This window comes from Canis lupus, chromosome 6, assembly GCF_048164855.1.
Source record: "Canis lupus baileyi chromosome 6, mCanLup2.hap1, whole genome shotgun sequence".
Classification (NCBI taxonomy): domain Eukaryota; kingdom Metazoa; phylum Chordata; class Mammalia; order Carnivora; family Canidae; genus Canis; species Canis lupus.
In genome coordinates, this window is record NC_132843.1 from 67,754,181 (window position 1) to 67,768,495 (window position 14,315).

At 42.2% G+C, this 14,315-nt stretch overlaps 1 long non-coding RNA gene across 1 annotated transcript in view; it reads right to left on the reverse strand.

Moving 5' to 3' along the window:
• Positions 1-14,315, reverse strand: part of LOC140635829 (uncharacterized) — a 38,395-nt gene that overhangs the window by 3,785 nt on the left and 20,295 nt on the right. The window contains exon 2 of the long non-coding RNA XR_012033152.1: positions 634-763. This is a non-coding gene — a long non-coding RNA (uncharacterized lncRNA). The remainder of the gene's footprint in view (positions 1-633; positions 764-14,315) is intronic.

Sequence of the window (14,315 nt, forward strand, 5' to 3'; positions counted from 1 at the left end):
CATGTCTGAGTGCTGGCGTGGAGGCTGCCCAGTGCTACCCATTAGAAGGCTTCTGGGGGGAAAAAAAAAGAAGGCTTCTGGGGACTTGGCCAACTTTGTGATCCTGTGAGATTTATTTGGGGGAACTTCAAGTTTCTGGAGTAGGTGTTTTAATTTAAAATATTTTGTGCCATGGCTTAAGGGTGTGTCCTGTGGTTCCTGGAAATACACATAACTATAAAGTGTAGCACTAGTCCTGAGAAGGGACAGAATTTATAAACTTCTTTGTTTATATACAAAAGCCTTCTCAGGGGGATCCCTGGGTGGCTCAGCGGTTTAGCGCCTGCCTTTGGCCCAGGGCGCGATCCTGGAGTCCAGGGATCGAGTCCCACGTCGGGCTCCTGGCATGGAGCCTGCTTCTCCCTCCTCCTTTGTTTCTGCCTCTCTCTCTCTGTCTGTCTATCATAAATAAGTAAATAAATAAATCTTTAAAAAAAAAAAGCCTTCTCAGAATTCGCCTGGAGAGAAGATGAATACAGTGATATCATACATGTTGGAAGCTGCACATTGCATGTGCATGTGGAGTGCGATGGGAGGAGCAGGTGGGAGTCAGAGAAGTCACCTGAGGCTAGCATGGGGACCCCGTCCTCCTACCTCAAAGCTCCTAGTTTGGGAACTCTTGGAAGATGCTGAGGTGTGGCAGATGAACACTTGGTCTTTGGAGTTAAAGATGCTTGGATTTCAATCCTTGGCAGGTGCCTCCACTTTGCTTCAGTTTCCTTGTCTGTGAAATGAGCACAGGGGCTACATGAGGTGCGGAGTTCTTGTCTTTGAGTGCTGTGGTGATTGTCTTATGCAGTCTCACCTGTCCTCAGATTAGTTTCACCAGTCCAAGAGTTAAGAATGTCTATGTTGAAGTTCTTTTCCAATTTCCTAAGTACCTTTTAAAAAATGAAATTATGGGGCACCTGGGTGGCTCAGTGGTGGAGCATCTGCCTTTGGCTCTGGTCAAGATCTGCGGGGTTCTGGGATCTAGTCCCACATCAGGCTCCCACATCAGGGGTGGGGGGAGCCTCCTTCTCCCTCTGCCTGTGTCTCTGCCTTTCTGTCTGTGTCTCACATGAATAGATAAATAAATCTTTTTTTCTTTTAAAAATGAAATGATAATTGGGGTGCCTGGGTGGCTCAGTTGGTTAAGCTTCTGCCTTTGGCTCAGGTCTTGATCCTGGGGTCCTGGGATCAAGCCCTACATCGGGCTCCCTGCTCAGTGGAGAGTCTGCTTCTTCCTCTCTCCCTCCCCATTCTCTCTCTCTCAAATAAATAAATAAAATCTTAAAAAAAAAAAAAAGGTCAGCAGTAGCCTAATGCTGCATCACAATGCCTACATCATTCCCCTCACTTCATGTCATCTCACAGCATCACGAGAAGGATGATGAGGACAGTACTATAATGGACTACATTTATATAACTTTTATTACAGTGTGTTATTATAATTATTTTATGTTAATGTTGGTTATTGTTAATCTCTCACTGTGCCTAATTTCTGATTAAATTTTATCATAGGTGTGCATGCATGGGAAAAACCTAACATAATATATGTAGGGTTCAATACCACCCGTGGTTTCAGGCATCCACTGGGGGTCTTGAAACAACCCCCTCATAGACGCAGGAGGATTACAGTATTTAGTACTGGGGGTTGCCAGACTTTTTCTCAAAGCAGTTGAGCCATTTTATATTTCTACCTACAACATACTGGGAGTCCAGCTTGCGCCACACCCTTGCCAGTATTTGGTGGTATCCATTTTTTTTTTTAGTGTTAGCTGTTCTGGTAGGTGGTTAGTGGCATCTCATTTTGGGTTAATTTGCATTTCCCTGGTAACTAATGGTTGGATATCTTTTCATGGCTCTTCTTAAATCTTCTTGTGTCTATGAAGTATTGAAATTTTGTGTACCTTTCTATTTTTATTTTTAAAATATTTTATTTATTTATTTAGAGTACGAGTGGTGGGCGGGGCAGGAGGTAAAGGGAGAGGGAGAGAGAGAATTCAAGTAGACTCCACAGTAAGCATGGAGCCCAATGCGGGGCTCAGTCCCATAATGTTGAGATCATGACCTGACCTAAAATCAAGAGTCAGATGCTCAATCAACTGAGCCACCCAGGCATTCCTTTGTGTACCTTTTTAAAGATTGGGTTGATTTATTACTGAGTTGCAAGAGTTCTGCATCTATATATATATGTGTGTATCTGCTAGATGCCAATCCTTGTCAGATATACACTTCGCAAACATTTTCTATCAGCCAATAGCTCGCCTATTCATTTTTGTAACGGTGTCTCTTGCTGAATAGAAGTTTTTCATTTTCATGAAGTCTAATTTATTTTTTTTTCTTTTAAGGTTGTACTTTTGTGCTTACGAAATCCTTGCTTACCCCAGGGTCACAAAAATTTTCTTATATGTTTTCTTCTAGAAGTTTTATAGTTTTAACTTTTACATTTGTTTACATATGTTTCACTTTTTGAGGAATTGCTGTAGTGGTTCTTTAATGAGCAGAAACCTTCCGATTTTGTTTCTCTTTTTCAAACTTGTTTTGGCTATTCTAGTTCTTTACATTTCTATGTGAATTTTAGAATCAGCTTATGAAGTCTAAAATTTAAAAAAAAGCCTACTGGGATTTTGATTGGGATTGCATTGCATCTATAAATCAATTCGGCTTTTTACATTAGCTAATGTTTTAAACAATGCTCTCTATGTGTAGTCAGACTCAGCTAGGAAGCAGGGATCCCAAGCTGGATTGCTAAAACCTTTTGCCACATCTTTAGGGTTAGAATGAAGCAATCTCAGTGTAGCGCATGCAGTAGAATAGGTCAACAGGCCCTGAAGCATGGGCTAGCTGAATTCTTCTGCTCTGTAATCATATCTATTTTGTACATTTCTTACTTCATATTATTTATTTGCTTGCTGTTACCTCAGAATTTTAATGAAGTCTTTGAAGATCCAGCCTATCTTAGTAGTGCTATGAGCTGAAGCCAGAGCTGTGAGCTCTAGCTCTACTGTTCTGGGGTAGCAACTATAAAGGAAGGAAGAGAATTTCAAAAGCATGTCAAAACGCAGAGGAACAGGATCTGAGACTCTAGGTCTGCTGCAGGGGCTGCCTGAGATTCTGGGATTTGTCCAAATAGAGAACACCTTCAGAAGACTCTTGGTTACATTCAGCGAAATCCTAAAACTAAACTAGCTACAGCAGGAAGGGGGAATCAAATGCTTTGAGGAACCAAATCAAGGGGAGGGCCAAGTCATATGTGGCCTCAGAGACAGCTTGGCTCCATCTGTCTCTGTACTTCTAGATTCCACATTTGCTTTATTCTCTCAGCCTGCTGTTTCCAAAAGTCTAGAGCTGTAGTCCTATGCTTTCATCTTTGAGGTCAGAGGTTAAAGACAGAACTTCTCTCCTGACCCTAATTTGAAAAACACTGGGGCAAAAACTCTGGCCAGGCTTGGGTTCCGTGTTCATTCCCAGAACACTCACTATGAACAAAGAGATGGTGTATCACCACTGGCTCATCCCAAGCAATGTATCCATTCCTCTTGGTAGCGGAGTGAGCATAGGAATTGGCAGCCTCCACCAGAACATGTCTGGAGTAAGAAAGGAACAGTTTTCCCAAGAAAAAAGAATTACTGTTATCTGCTAAACAGATCAGATGGGGCTGTGCAGACCAGAGCAGATGATGACCACCACTAGGAAGCATAGGTGTAAGGATCAAATGGGAGAATGTGAGAGTCTAGCACAGTGCCTGGGACAGCGAGGCTCACCTAATAGTTGTTTTTAAAAATAGTAGGGAAGGCTGAGGTCTGAGCACGTCTGGGGGGCACAATACCTATGTTAAGATGTATCATTATTTGCAAGTGTCCAGATAAACTTGACTTAAGCTATTTAGGTACAAAAATGGAGAGAAACATGTAAAGAAGAAAGAAGAAACATATGTAAAGAAGAAAGCAAGTATTTGCCTAGCCCACGGAAGGCTTTCAGTGCTTGTTGCATGAATTCCCCAAATGACATATTAAGTCTTTTTATGTTCTCAGGTGACCATATCAGAATCCAGATGTTGCATTCTTATTTTATGATGGCCTTGCTATCAGCAAACACCCTGACAGATTTCTTGAGGCTCCACCCTCGTGCTTTATGAAAACTACTTGCTCCATGCTATTGCCTGTGGTTCAACCACACCCCTTCAGCCCTGGTTTCCACCCTCCTGCCCAGCCTCTGGAGAGGAAGCTCTGTTAGACAGTTTGGCTTTCTAGATGGGCTATGTCTGGGCACATAGCCATCACATCTCTCTGAGTGCCAAGCTTTTTAGTGTGGTGGTCCGCCCTGTCTCATCCGCAGCTAGGCGCTATAACTTCTGGTCTAAAATGGAAATTTGGGAGTGCCTGAGTGGCTCAGTCAGTTAAGTGTCTGACCCTTAATCTCAGCTCAGGTCTTGATCTCAGGGTCATGAGTTCAAGCCTTGAGTTGGGCTCCATGCTGGGTATGGAGCCTACTTAAAAAAACTGCTAAAAAAATAAAAAATAAGGGGTGCCTGGGTGGCTCAGTTGGTGAAGCATCTGCCTTTGGCTCAGGTCATGATCTCAGGGTCTGGGATCAAGCCCTGCATCGAGATCCCTGCTCATTGGCAATCTTCTTCTCCCTCTGCCTCTCCCTCCCCTCTGCGTATGCTGTCTCTAATAAATAAAATCTTTTAAGAAATAAAAAACAAAATGGAAGTTTGTGTTAGCTGCTACTGTACTTTCATAAAAACATAAAATGCCCCATCAGCCACATTGTGTGCCTGAATTCTCCTAACTGACCTTCGTGGTCTTCTCTTCCCAACTTTGCTTTGCCATCTGGAAGAAAAGTTACTCAACTTCCTGTCCTTCCTGGTGACATATTAATCTTGTCCTAAAATGTCATCACACTTGTGATTGTGTACCTCACTCATTTACTGGTTGTATGAGTTGAGATGAGACGTCTTCTTCTCCTCTCTTGTCTTTGCATATCCTGGTCGACACTCAGATGTGGGCAAGAAGATAATCGTTACCATTACAGCAGCTGTGAATCATTGAGCATCTCCTGTACAACAGCGCGGTGCTGGGACTATGGTGATGGACAGAGATGGAAGTACTGAGCATCTAATGATGATGAAGCTTCAGGCCCCTCACCTGTCCAGCCCGCGTGAGTGCTGGGAATTGTGGAATTGTGGAATGTTGTAAGTAGGCGGAGGAAGCCTCGTTACCACCAGGAAGCATTTCTCTATATGTCTACTAAATGTCCAAGTGAGCTTCTCAGAAGGGACTTCCAGCTCCTAAGCTCTAGGAGTTTGCGGCAAATCCCATGCTCACTCTAAATGAACATTTATTTGTAGTTAATCTTTTATTTATAATTATATCTTTATTTTCTTTTTTTTTAAAGATTTTATTTATTTATGCATGAGACACACACACACACAGAGACAGAGAGAGAGAGAGGCAGAGACACAGGCAGAAGCAGGCTCCCTGCAGGGAGTCCGACGTGGGACTTGAGTCCGACGTGGGACTTGACCCCGGGACTCTAGGACCATGCCCTGGGCCGAAGGCAGGCACCAAACCGCTGAGCCATCCAGAGATCCCCATATCTTTATTTTCTTAAAGAGGCTCTCCCCACCAAATGATCAAATCTTCCACCCCCACAAAACCTTCATCTGCCCCTGGTGGTGAGCACGAGGCATGGTCCTTGCTCTCAAGTTTATACTTCAAAGGAAGAGACATGGATCAAAGAATTGCACAAATACATATATATATAATTTTAAAGTGTAAAATGGTTATGAAGGAGAGCTATGGAGTATCATGGATAAAACAATACAGAAGGTGTCAAAGAAGCTTCCCTGAGCTGAGAGCTAAAGGGCGAGAAGACTGAATGAGGCAAGGGGAAGGGATTCTTTTTTTTTTTTTTTAAGAAAGAGAGAGAGAGAGAGAGCGCACAAGCAGGGAGGAGAGGCAGAGGGAGAGGGAGAAGCACATTACCTGCTGAGCAGGGAGCCCGACGTGGGGCTCAATCCCAGGACCCCGGACCATGACCTGAGCTGAAGGCAGATGCTTAACCACCTGAGCCACCCAGGTGCCCCAGGGATTGTTAATGCTGCTGCCACTCTGTCACAGTTCTGTCCCCACAGCCCTGATGGGAAGCAGTGATCCTGGACAGGGCAGAGAGGCAGCTGCAGACTTCTTCCCGGACTCTCTCCTCTGTACCCTTTCCCAGAGCACCTCCTTCCATGCTTGACACCTTCCAATGACTTCTCATCCACTTAAGAGAATCCACATCTGTCATCTGTACCTTGGCCTAAAGGCACTGCCTGTCACTCTGACCCCGTCTCCTGCCCCTGCTGCTCTCCCCCTCACTGGCCATGCCACAAGCCTGTGCTCACTGACACAGTTTACTTTTTTCATTTTAAATCCAGTATAGTTCATATACAGTGTTATATTAGTTTCAGGTGTACCATTTTAGCGATTCAACAATTCTATATAATACTCAGTGCTCATCAAGATAGGTGCTCTCTTCATCCCCTCTCCTTCCCTCCTCTGGTAACCACCACTTTGTTCTCTATTGTGAAGAGTCTGTATTTTGGTTTGTCTCTTTTTTTCTTTGTTCGTGTGTTTCATTTCTTAAATTCCACATATGAGTGAAATCATATGGTATTTGTCTTTCTCTGACTGGCTTTTTCACTTAGCATCATATCCTGTAGGCCCATCCATGCTGTTGCTAATAGCAAGATCTCTCATTCTTTTCATGGCTGAGTAATATTCCATTATGCACATATACCACACCTTCATTATCCATTCATCTACTGATGGATAGTTGGGTTGCTTCCACGTCTTGACTATTGTAAACAATGTGCAATAAACATAGGAGCGCATATATCTTTTCAAATTAGTGTTGTTTTCTTTGGGTAAATACCCAGTAGTGGAATCACTGGATCATATAGTAATTCTATTTTTTATTTTTTAAGGGCTCTCCATATTGTTTTCCATAGTGGCAGCTCCAATTTGCATTCCCATCAACAGTGCACAGGGTTCCTTTTTTCCCACATCCTTGTCAACACTAGTTATTTCTTGTCTTTTTAAATTTAGCCATTCTGACAGGGTGAGTTAACATCTTGTGGTTTTGATTTGCATTTCCCTGATGCTGAGTGATGCTGAGCGTCTTTTCATGTGTCTTTTGGTCATTTATATGTCTTCTTTGGAAAAAATGTCTATTCAGGTCCTCTGTCCATTTTTTCCTATTGTTTAACTGAGTTGTTTGTTTTTTTTGGTATTGAGTTGTATAAGTTATTTTTTAAAAATTTATTCATGAGACACATAGAGAGAGGTAGAGACATGGGCAGAGGGAGAAGGAGGCTCCATGCGGGGAGCCCAATTGGAGACTCGATCCTATCGACCCCAGGATCATGTCCTGAGCCAAAGGCAGACACTCAACCACTGAGCCTGCCAGGCACCCTGAGTTGTATAAGTTCTTTATATATTTTGGATATTAGCCCCTTATAGGATACATCATTTGCAAGTGTCTCCTCCCATTCAGTAGATTGCCTTGTCATTTGTTGATGGTTCCCTTCACTGTGCAAATACTTTTTATTTTGGCGTAGTCCCAGTAGTTTAGTTTTGCTTTTGTTTCCCTTGTCTGAGGAGACATGTCTAGAAAAATGTTTCTATGGCTAACGTCAAGGAAATTGCTGCCTGTGTTTTCTTCTAGAAGTTTTATGGTTTCAGGTCTCAAATTTAGGTCTTTAATACATTTTATTTTTGCATATGGTGTAAGAAAGTGGTCCAATTTTATTCTTTTCTTTTGTCCAGTTTTCCCAACGCTATTTATTGAAGAGACCGTCTTTTCCCCATTGTATATTCTTGCTTATCTTGTTGTAGATTAATCACATATATTCTGGCTGTCTATCCTATTCTATTGACTTATGTGTCCTTTTTGTGCCAGTACCATACTGTCTTGATTACTAGAGCTTTGCAGTACATCTGGAAATCTGGGATTAGGATATCTCCAGCTTTGTTCTTTCTCAAGATTGCTTTGGCTATTTGGGGTCTTTGTGGCTCTGTACAAATTTTAGGATTATTTGTTCTCATTCTGTGAAAGATGTTGATATTTTGATAGAAATTGCATTAAATCTGTAGATTGCTTTGGGTGGTATGGACATTTTAACAGTGTTGGTTCTTTCAATCATGAGTATGGAATATCTTTCCATTTGTGTCATCTTTAGTTTCTTTCATCAATATTTTATAGTTCAAGGGGGACAGGTCTTTCATCTTCCTTTTAATTTTTACATTACAAAATATCACTTTTTATCTTATTAATGCCCTTCAACTTTGAATTTGATTTTATTTGTATATCTTTAATATACTCTATAGTTTTCTCTTGCTTACTGTTTGCATAGTATATCTTTTCCTGTTAATTTATGTTCAAGTTATTTATGCCCTCATATTTGAGGTGTGTTTCTTGATACAACATAGAGTTGGGTCTTGCTTTTTATTCGTTTTCACAATATATGCCTTTTAATTGGAGTGTGTAGCCTCCATTAACATACAATGCAGTATTGAGATGGTTGGATTTATATTTATCATCTTATTATTTATTTTCTGTTTTTCCTCCCTTGTTTTTTTCCTTTGAAAGAGAGAGAGACACAAAGGAGGAAACTTTCCTGCCTTCTTTTTTTTCCTGCCTTCTATTTAAATGTTTTCTAGACTTCTATTTAATTTTTTTTAAGGATTTATTTATTTATTTGTTTATTTATTTATTTATTTATTTATGTAGCACTACGGGGAAGGGCAAAGGGAGAGGGAGAGAAAGAATCTCAAGCAGGCTTGCACTGAGCATGGGGCCCTCTCCAGGACTCGAACTCACAACCCTGAGATCATGACCTGAGCCAAGATCAAGAGTTGGATGCTTAACTGACTAAGCCACCCAGGTGCCCCCAGACTTCTATTTTAATTTACCTGTTGGATTTTTATCTCTATCTTTTTGTAATTTTTAGTCATTGTGGGGCACCTGGGTGGCTTAGTGGTTAAGCATCTGCCTTTGGCTCAGGTTGTGATCCTGGGGTGCTGGGATCGAGTCCCGCATCAGGGAGCCTGCCTCTCCCTCTGCCTATGTCTCTGCCTCTCTCTGCGTCTCTCATGAATAATATATAAAATCTTTAAAAATGTTAAGTTTTAGTGGTTGCTTTAGGACATTGGTCTTAATGGGGAGGTACTTGCTCCCTGGGGGACAGTTGGCAGTGTTAGGAGATATTTTTGGTTGTCACAACTGGGAAGAGTGGTGCTACTGGCAGTTAGTGGGTTGAAGCCAGGGATGCTACCCAATATCCTACAATGCTTGAGACATCCCCTGCCACAACATACACAGAGCGAAGAATGATCTGACCAAAAAAGGTCAAAATTGCCACCTTTGAGAGACACTGACTTTTTACAGTTCACTTAGAATATTGCAACACTTAATTTAATGGGAGAAACTTTGCCCCTGTATAAGACTTTTTGCCATCCTACTGCCATTTTCTTTTATACTAAGGGTTAACAAACCTGTGATTAGTGAGCCAAATACAGCCTTATGAGATACTTATGTACATGGAGTTTTATTTTATTTTAAAGATTTCATTTATTTATTCATGAGAGAGGCAGAGACATAGGCGGAGGGAGAAGCAGGCCCTCCCACAAGGAGCCCGATGTAGGACTTGATCCTGGACCCCAGGATCACACCCTGAGCTGAAGGCTCAACCGCTGAGCCACCCAGGCATCTCTGTACATAGACTTTGGAGCATAGCCAGGCTCCTTCACTTGCATTTGTCTGTGGCTGCTTCACACTCCATTGCAGAGCTGAGTATTTGTGACAAAAGTTCTATGGCCCCCAAATCCACAACATTTACTCTCTTGCCCTTTACAGGAAAAGTGTGCCATCTTGTGCTTTATATTATATTGTCATGTGTATTAATTATAAAACCCACAAGAAAATATTTCTTTGCCTCAAAGTCATACATATCTTAAAGAAATTAAGAGAAAAAAATAGACTTTTCTATTTGTCAAGGTATTTATTATCTCAAGATATTTATTATTATATTTCCAAAACTCTTCATTTCTTCTTGAAGATCTGAATGTCAATCTGATATTGTTTTCTTTAGCATGAAGAATTTTATCATTTCTTGGAGTGGAGCTCTGCTGTCAATGAGTTTTCTTAATTTTATCTTATCTGAAATTGTCTTTGCCTTCATTATTAAAGGATATTTTACTAGCATGAGAATTGACACTTTTCTTTTTCGTTTCATCACTTTAAAGATGTTTCCATGGCTTCTGATGAGAAGTTAGCAGTCAATCATGTCACTGTTCCCCTGTATTAACATGTTGTTTTTCTCTGACTGCTTTCTCTTTCTCTTTGCTTTTCTTTACCTTTTCTTTTCTTTTTTTAAAAGATCTTATTTATTTGAAGGAGAGACAGAAAGAGCCAGAGCACACAAATGGAGGGAATGGCAGAGAGAGAGGGAGAAGTAGACTCTCTGCTGAGCAGGGAGCCTGATGCAGGGCTCGATCCCAGGACCCTTGGGATCATGACCTAAGCTGAAGGCAGACACCTGACTGAGCCACCCAGGTGCCTTTCTCTTTAGTTTTCAATAGTTTGATGTGCCTAGGCATAGTTTTCTTCATATTTATCCTGCCTCTGGTTCACTGAGCTTCTTGAATCTATAAATTTGTCTTTCACCATATTTGAGCAGGGTTCAGCCATTATTTCTTCAAATATTTTTTTCTGCTCCATGCTCTTCTGTGACTCCAATTATAGTTGTGTTAGACACATGTTCCCCGAGTTTCGCTGGTCTCTGAGAGTCTTTTTTGATTTTTAAACAAATTTTTCTTTTTCCTCTCTGTTCTTAAATTAATTTCTGTTGATCACTGAATTTTTCTTCAGTCATTTCCACTCTGCTGTTAAACCCATTCCATAATTTTTAAATTTCAGATATTGTAATCTTTAGTTTATTTCATAGGTTGCAATTTTTTGTTCTGGAATTGCCATTTAGTTATGTTTTAGGATTTCTCTTTTTTTCCTGAGATTCCCTACATTTCTATTCATTGCAAACCTGGTTTTCCTTATATCACGGAACATAGATATATTGCTGCTTCAAAGTCTCGTTTCCTGATTCCAGCTTCTGAGTCATTTGTGGTAGTTTTCTATTGAGAATTGGCTACATTTCCTTGTCTTTCATATGTCAATTTTTGATTATTCCCTAGACATTGTGAGTTACGCTTTGGAGACTCTGGATTTTTTGGAGGAATATAAAGAGTTGATTTTTTTTTTTTTTTTAGTTTGTTTTGGTTTTAGCAAGTAATTGACTTGGCTGGACATAAACTATAAACACTTTCCTTGGGAATCAGCTCAACATCCGTGTACTTCCTTCTCTACCATTTGAATGTTTCTGTGAGTTTTAAAGGAGTTCCTTTTAATCTTCACTCCCCTGAAAATTTTCTTTTGTCTGCTGCATCCTACTTTGGAGAAAAAAATGGGTCATTTTTATGGCATTAGGGGGCTGGCAGGAGGAGTAGAGGAGGTGGTTGCAGAAAAGAACATGGTGCCCTATTTTTTTCCCCCTGGTTCTTCTGTTTTAGGTGACCAGGACCAAATGTTGAACTCAGCATAGCGTCCATACCAGAGCATACCTGTTTCCCATAGAACTCTGATTGCCAGGGCTTAATCACAAAACAACTTCTGTCTGTGGTTCACTGAGAGGCTCTCAGCCACCTGGAGGTGTGCCTTCTCTCTTTCCCTCCTGCAGAGAGGGCCAGAAGGGAAGCATGACCCCTGGTATGCAAACACTGTAAATGCTGGTGCTTTCCTGGAAGCAGGCAGGCCTGTTGGATCCAGGAAGGCAGTGTTACATGGTGGAGAAAAACATGAGCTTGACATCAAATAGACATTATTTGAACTTACAGTTCCTCAGCTGATCTGTGTCTGACCTTGGACAATGTCCTCTTGCTCTCTGATGCCTGCTTTCCACTGGGAGAAAGCTCGCTCTTTCATCACACTGAGGCTTATCTCATTTTTCAGGAAGAACCCTTCTCCTAACCACCTGCACAACAACTCCTAATCCACCAGGGAGCTTTCACAGGGAACCTAAGTTAGAATACTTCCTGGCACTCAGGGGCAATCCCAGAGAGCAGACATTCAGCAAGTGGCAGGGCAGGTCAGCCAGATGACGGCTGCAGACAGTATAGCTGGAGAAGCTCCCCAAGGAGACCAAGCCCTGACACAGATTAGTACTCCCTTTGTTTCCAGGTACCAGGAGAGCAAACCCAAGCCTGAGTTTTTCTTGGGACTGGGTGGAGGTGGAAGGGATTGCTCATGCTTTGGATGGGAGTGATCTCAGAATGCAGAGGTGCTGCTGGATAGACACCCTTCCCTACAATCATTGCCAGCCTTCGGGGGATCTCCACGTTCAGTGGCCCCGTGTTAGAAGTTGGCCCCACCCATAAAGAAATACAGGGCTTGACAGGCCACGAAGCACTTTGGCACACGGCGTTTCCTTGAAGAAAGTGGGTGGGGCAAGCATGATTAAAGTGCAGAAGCTAAAGAAACTGAGGCCCCAGCAGACTAAGAAAGTTGCTTAGGGTTATGTGTCTAATATGTCACATACCCAAGGCTCCAACTTGGATCCAGCAGACCCCTCACAGTCTCCATGTCAGGGGCAGAAGAGAGACATAGCAAAGACTAGTCCCTTCCTGGAGCAGTACTGCTCCACCTCTGTCATCAGGGGGCTTCCCACAACCCAGGAGAAAGCATATCATGTCTGTTTCTCTCTCCTCAAACCTCCCACACACCTCCCTCTCCCTACACACCCTCACATGAGACCTCACTTCCTTCATGTGTGTGACCAAGTAGAAGCCATCAGACAGGAACTCCTTTCACCCACCATCAAACTACAAAGCATCTTGCACCTGTGCTGGTCTTCTTTTCCTTCCAGCTCTTTCCTCCCTTCATGTGTATTCTGGGCCAGGCTCCTCTTATCACTCAAGGACTTTGCTCTCGATCCCCACCCCCACCTCCTTGCTAACCTAATACTCTCTATGAGATTGGTTCCTTTAGCAAACAAACATTCTCTTTAGCTCCCGTTAAGACCAAGAAAGCAAGACTCCTGGATGAAACACACCCTCCCCCAGATACTGTCCTATCTCCTTACTTCCCTTCACAACTAAACTTCACAACAGAGCTGTCTGTGTTCACTACTCCACTTCTCACCCTGCCCTTTATTCCTCAACCCACTCCAGCCTGGTCTCTGACCTCAACACTCTGCTGAAACTGATTATCAAGGTTGACAACAAGCTCTGTGTTGCCCCATCCAAAGCTCACACCTGTCTTCCTCTTACTCAACCTCACACAGCTTTTGACATGGCTGATGCCACCCTCGTCCCCAAAATGACTTCTTCTTTGGTCTTTAAACCGCATGAATTCATTTTCTAGTGCTGCAGTAAGAGATTATCACAAATTTAGTGTCTTAATGCAAATGGATAAAGAATATATGCATACACACACACACTATGGAAGATCACTCAGCTGTCAAAAGTGAAATCCTACCATTTGCAATGATGTGGATGAAACTACAGGTATTATGCTAAGCAAAATAAGTCAATTAGAGAAAGATAATTATCATATGCTCTCATGTGGAATTTAAGAAACAAAACAGGAATCTAGGTGAAGGAAGGGAAAAGTAAGATGAAATCAGAGAGGGAGACAAATCATAAGAGACTTTTAACTCTAGGAAACAAACTGGGGGTCACTGGAGGGGAGGGGGGAAGGGGATGGGGTAAAAAAGTCCCTTTTGCCGCGTAAGGTAATATATTCACAGGTTCCATGGATTAGGGTAGAGCTATCTTTGGGGTCCAACATTAGGCCCACCACACCACTCTTCTCTGCTCCTGCCTCACCAGCCTTTCCTCACTCTCCTTTCCTGGCTCCTCCTCACCCCGTGACCCCTAAATGTTAAAAACCTGCAGGGTCAGCTCTCAGATCTCCTTATTTGCTACACGTTCTCCATAAACAATCTCATCCAATCTTGTGGCTTTAAAATACCATCCACGGGGTGCCTGAGTGGCTCATCGGTTAAGTGTCTGCCTTCAGCTCAGGTCGTGATGTCAGGGTCTGGGGATCAAGTCTTACATTGGTGGGGGGGGGGGTCCCTGCTCAGCAGGAAGTCTGCTTCTCCCTCTCTCTCTGCCCCCCCTTGCTTGTGCTCTTATTCTGTGTCTCTCAAATAAATAAACAAATAAAATCTTTAAAATAAAATACCATCC